This window comes from Budorcas taxicolor, chromosome 22 (assembly GCF_023091745.1).
Source record: "Budorcas taxicolor isolate Tak-1 chromosome 22, Takin1.1, whole genome shotgun sequence".
NCBI lineage: Eukaryota > Metazoa > Chordata > Mammalia > Artiodactyla > Bovidae > Budorcas > Budorcas taxicolor.
Window position 1 is genome coordinate 36,232,295 of NC_068931.1, and position 6,245 is coordinate 36,238,539.

Here is a 6,245-nt window from a genome sequence, read left to right on the forward strand (position 1 = left end):
CCCACTCTGCAGTTTAGACAGTTAACTTTACATATGGATCAATGTTTATCAACATTTAATTGTACTATTTTGTTCAGCCCTATTTTTTGCTGTCTTGATTTTTAGGGTGGGGTTGTCTGGCTGGAATATATGCTCGTTTTCTTTCAGAATGGTTCTTTGGGCTGAGTGATATAATCCGAGTACTTTGTGTTCTGAACATGTCTTTTTCTTTCAAGATTTGAAGGATTTTACTGTTTAGAATTATTAGTTCAAATTAACACTTTTTAAAGTAATGTTAAATCTCATTCTTTAAGAATTTTTTCTTCCCCATTCTCTGGAAAATGTTTGGATTTTCTCTTTATGGTTTTAAAATAATTACTAACATACATTTAAGATTCACTTAGATACTAATTTTACTCCATAGTTGATGGACTCTTTCAAACCAGAAGCAGCATACTGCTCTGGAAATTTTCTCTACTTGGTTCTTCCTCTTAATCATTATTTTTTCATCTGGAATTTATGTTGGTTTGATATTAAACTTACTCTGAATCTATCACCCATGCTTTAATTTAAAAAAAAAATTCCTTTTTGATTGAGTTCTGGGCATATCCTTTGGTTAACTATTCCAGCTCACTGACTGGGTCAGATTATACAGGTTCAGTTCTGCCTAGACAGCTATTGCAAATGCTGACACCCCCCTCCCCACACCCCTGTAACTAACAGTCCCATTATGTTTTAGGAAAAATAAAGTAAAATGGACAGGATTTATATTCTTATCGCAGCAATGAAGACCCAGCACAGCCATAAAGAAATAAATAAAATTATATACATACTGTGTGCAAAGTAAGAAATTAGTGAATATGAAGACAGAGTAAAAGTATCCAAAATGAAGCAAAAAGGATTAAACAGAAAAAAGAACGGAATATTACTGACCTGTGAGGCAATATTAAATGCCCCAAAATATATATATAGTTAAGAGTCCCAGAGTGAACAGGGAAAAACTGAAAAATAATCTCCCAGATTTTCCAACTTTGATGAGAACTAGGTGGCTCAGATGGTAAAGCGTCTGTCTACAATGCGGGAGACCTGGGTTCGAGCCCTGGGTTGGGAAGATCCCTTGGAGAAGGAAATGGCAATCCACTCAGGTACTATTGCCTAGAAAATCCCATGGATAGAGGAGCCTGGTAGGCCCCAGTCTACAGGGTCGCAAAGAGTCGGACACGACTGAGCGACTTCACTTCACATACTCCACTGAATCAAGCCTCTCAAACTCTAAACAGAATAATCTTTAAGAAAGTCATGTGAAGAAGGCACATCATAAATAAATTGCTGAAAACCAGGAATAAAAGACTTCTTTTCAGAATGTTTTAAAAATACTTTTATGGACTTCCCTGGTGGCCAAGTAGTTGAGAGTCTGTCAATGCAGGGGACATGGGCTCGATGCCCGGTCCAGGAAGACCCCACAGATCGAGGAGCAACTAAACTTGGCGCCACAACTACCACGCCTGAGCTCTGGAGCCTGAGCTCTGCAACAAGAGCAGCCACCACAAGGAGAAGCCCAAGGGCTGCAGCGAAGAGGAAGCCCCTCACCTGTACTAGAGAGAGCCCTCAGGCAGCAGTGAAGACCCAGCACATCCATAAATGAACGCTTTTCTGTATTAATATCATCTTTCTAATTTTCTAGGAGTGATATGGATTACAGAAACACAAGCTAGAAAGCCAGATCTCTGATCCTTTCGGAGGGTTTGGGATCAGATGTAAACCAGGCAGAGTTTGCTAATTCCATGGTATATTCTCTGTGTTTTAGGAGACCAAGGCATTCCCAGAAAATAGCAATTATGTAAGTGAGTAAAAGGACTCTGATACAGCCTTTAAGGAACACACCACTTTACATAATTCAGTTTTTCTGTTAGGATCACTGTCACTCCTTCCGGCCAATTGTTAGAAGTTTTTATTTCTCTCATCTCTATTACCACTTAGACTGCAGGCAGTTTTTTACTTCAGACTCTGAGTCTTCCAGCTTACTCATGCTAATTTGACCTTAAGATGTGAGTGCAGCTGGACTGAACTGTTTCCCTGTGTATGTGGGAAACCTAGTGTCTGTGCCTCCCAGTCTCTGAAGCACTTAGGGGACTTTTTCCTCACTACATTTAAACTCCTTTGTGTGAAACCCACCCCTCCCCTCTGTTGTCAACCTTTTTGGACATTCTCCTAATCCCTTTACTACTCTCAATGCCACCCACCCAGGTCGTAAAGCAGAGTTGGAGTCTGGTAACGGGAGAACTTATCAAGCATCTTAGACATCTTGTTTCTTTAAGGTCTGCGGGCCTTTCCTGGGGTTCTCACACTATTTAACTTGGGTTTCACTAATTTTCTGGGTGCTTCCTCTTTCTTCCATTTCCTCTTTTTCTTAGTTCAGCCCTCCTACTCCCTCATTCCGATTCATCATTCATTCTACTCATGAATAAATGATGACTAACACTCCTTGGAGTGTTATACCTAACTGGTTGGTTCAGTGGCATTTTACCACATTTAGTTTGCCAATTTTTTGAAAAATAGTTAATTGAAAAGTCCTTAAGGTTCAGTTTAGAAATCAGAGTTCTGAATATGCTCAACATTTCGTATGTTCTCTCCATTTATGGTAACTAGGGCTTCCCTAGTGGCTCAGATGGTAAAGAATCTGCCTGCAATGCAGGAGATCTGGGTTTGACCCCTGGGTCAGAAGAGCTCTTCGAGAAGGGAAAGGCAACCCACTCCAGTATTCTTGCCTGAAGAATTCCACGGACAGAGGAGCCTGGCAGTCTACAGTCCATGGGGTCACAGAGTCAGACACAACTAAGCAACCAGCACTTTCACTTTTATACTTTTTCACTTTCACTTTTATGGTTACATTTAACAGAATGACATATATTGCTACTGTACCAAAAATGGTACTTTTGTATGAACTCTCACTTTGATGTAATAAAGTAAGATACAGCTAGTGGTAGAATGCTGAGTATCAGTCAGGGTCCCAAATGGGAATAGATGTCATACTCCAGATAATTCTAGGATATTTACAAAGAGGGGGGCAGGAAAAGGGGACCACAAGAATCAACATAGCAACCAGTCAGTAGAAGCAGCCCTAAGGCAGAAAAGACAGGGGACAGCAGGTGCTAACAGTCCCCCAAAGGAGAGAGGTCACACTGAAAGGAACCTGCAAGTGCAGAGGACACAGCCAGCCCAACTCCCAAGGAGGGAAGCAGGGGAATAAATACCTTGACCTCTCAGGTTTCCTCCGGTCTTCTGCCTGAGCTCCTCGCTGGCTTAGCTCAAGAGGAATCCAGAGAGAGGGAACCCACTGATGAGGACAGGCGAGCCTTCCGGCGGAGTGTGGCTGTGAAAGGACAAATGGATGATACCGGGCACACACGGCTTGTTTTACTCAGAACTATTCCTTTCTGTGTGTCAACAGCTTGTATGTGAATTAATCAGGACTCTGATTGGTGTGAAGGAAACTCAACTTGATGTCAAAAAATGAAAAGGAAGGAAGGAAGGAAATGGAAGGCAGAGGAGGATCTGATTTTACAGAAATAAATGCTGCTGGGGCCCATGCTCTCTCCCTCCCCTCTGCATGGCGGTTTGTTTGGTATCTAAGTGGGGACCTGGACTCCAGCAGCATCCGGGTAGCATCTTTAGAACAGTATAATCAGACTAGAGATGAGACTCATCTTCCAGTTCCACGGAGAAAAGTCTTAGAGACTTTACTAAAAGATGTAAATCAAGATTTTGCATAAATGGGATCAGAAGACTGACTAGAAAAGATGGTAAGATATTATTTCTTACCAAACTAATTTATATAAACATAATATAATCCTAACCAAAATCTCCCCTGAATTTTTCTGGAGTATAAAAAATAAAGTCTAAAATGTTTATCAAGAATTTGCCAGAACATCAACATTGGGGAAAAAAAAAGGCTACTTGCTTAATTATTAAACTGTATTATCAAGTGATTAGTCACTGAAAGTATTATACTCATGTCAGAATGTCAAGTGGATTGGACAAAACCAATGGGGTGGGAGATGCATTAACCAGTAATTGCTGCTGGGAAAATTAATGATATGGGGGGGGGGGGAAATCAAGCTAGACTCTTAAGTCACATTTTACACCCTCAAAACTTCCAAGTGAATTAAAGAGTGATGTAAAACACAAAAAGCATCAAATAGAACAGATGAGATGAATATTTAATCTTGGGATGCAAAAGACGTTTTAGGAATAAAAAAGATTTGACAACATACAAATGTACAACTTAAATGTCAAAAAAAATACATGTAAAATTAAAAGGCAAACAGCAAACTAGGAAAACATTGAGAACTTATTTCTCTATTGTATAAAAATATTTAATTAATGTTTATTAAATGATGTATTTGTTCATTAAATGTTACTTTTCTGGAGTCATTAGGGAAAAACAAAGCTAGTAATTTTAGATAAAATAACAGTAGAAAGCAATTCATACTATTACCTTATTGGAAATAACAAATGATTTTGATTGCCCATTCATAATTTAGCATAATCTTATTTTCTTTATACCTATAATAGAAGTGTAAAACACACATAGAAATAAGGCTTGCATATTTCTCATTTTTAGGAAATTAAATCCCTTATCATCTAAAGTGGTTATTCTATTTTATACCCTTCACATAGAATCTTCTTCTATGAATAACTTCACTTAAATCTCTTAGGTTTGTCAGTACATTAAAACTGTACTTGCTGATACTAAAAAGAAAAAACAAAAACTAAAAACCTTGTAGAAACAATGTCACTCACCTGACATGGAAAATTAATCACACAGAATAAGTTTAATAATGTTCTGAATTTAAAAAGAATTGATTTAACTCTGCTCAAGAGTCATAACTCAATACCTTTCCCCCCCCAATGGAAGAAGAAACTCAGAATATACTTTGCTTTAAATGCCATTTTTTAAAAAACTGATAAAACATATGAATAGTGGCTAAAAAGATAAATGGGTACATTCAATGAGAATTTTTATTTCAATTATCCACAAAACAATATAATAATACTTTATAAAAATATTAAGTTTTAGGCCACCATTATTCATTAAAAAAAGTGTTTGTGCTAGAAGGCTGTTTTTACCAACTTCCTTTTTCGGTAAGGAAAACAAATTAAGAGGCTGAAGAAAAGCTGTTGGAAAAAATCTTCAAATGTACAAACTTGTTTATTTTTCTCAGCAATTTAAAAATACATAAACCATTTAAACTGAATACACGTTAAGTTAGTGTTTTATTTCCTAACTATACAATTGATATTATAAGGAACTGCTCCATTCAATTAAAACCTAATGAATGCCATCAACTTTTTCTGGCTTATTTTTCAGAAGGGAATTATTAGTACATAAACATAATTTTATCCTTTTTAAAATGCTTAGAAAAATTGAAATATCATAGTTCACACAAAGCCCTTTAAAAATCTGAAGTCACAGGTTGAAGATGTAAAAGGTAAATGATGACAGCAGTCTTCTTGGGAAAATACTCATGGAAGGATTCAATACTATGCAAGTTACGTAAACATAAGAAACCACTGCAAGTTTTAGTACCAGAACTACTGCCAACCTGCATGAAGTTCATCTGTCACATTTTAAAATGATTTGGATCTCAACACAAGAAACCACAGCACAGAACTGTTTATTTAATGACCAAATCAGGTAAGTGATGATAGTCAGTAATGCTATTCCTAAAATGCTGGGACCAGATGTGTTGCTATATTTAAAATATAACTACAAAAGAGAGTGTTTTAAAACCTAACTACCAGACTTTTGTCAGACTCAGTTCCTTTGCTAGACACTTACACCCGTGACGCTGCCATTCAAATTCATATTTTGGGATTTAAATTTTCTTTTTGAGTTAGTCATCAAAATCAGTATTATTCTGTATGTTTCACTGGCGTACTTTAAATATGCAACAACTGTCCCCCTCTTTTCACCAATTATACTGAGTACGTTCTCCTCAAATCAACTAAATTCTAAAAGGGGAAAAATGATCATCATTAAGTATACTTAAAAAGGGAATGCAGATTTCAACACGGACTTGAAAACTGGAGTTCTAAAAACATTCTGCATAGACGCTGTATCACTGGAATTAGTGGGAAGCCTTAACTTAGCTATTTGAGGCTACAGCACTCATTTAGTGTTTGTGTTAAGAAAGATTAGTTTTATAGTCCTACCTATAACTCTTAAAATCTCAGAAAATAGATTAAGTGAGGAGCTTTGAGTG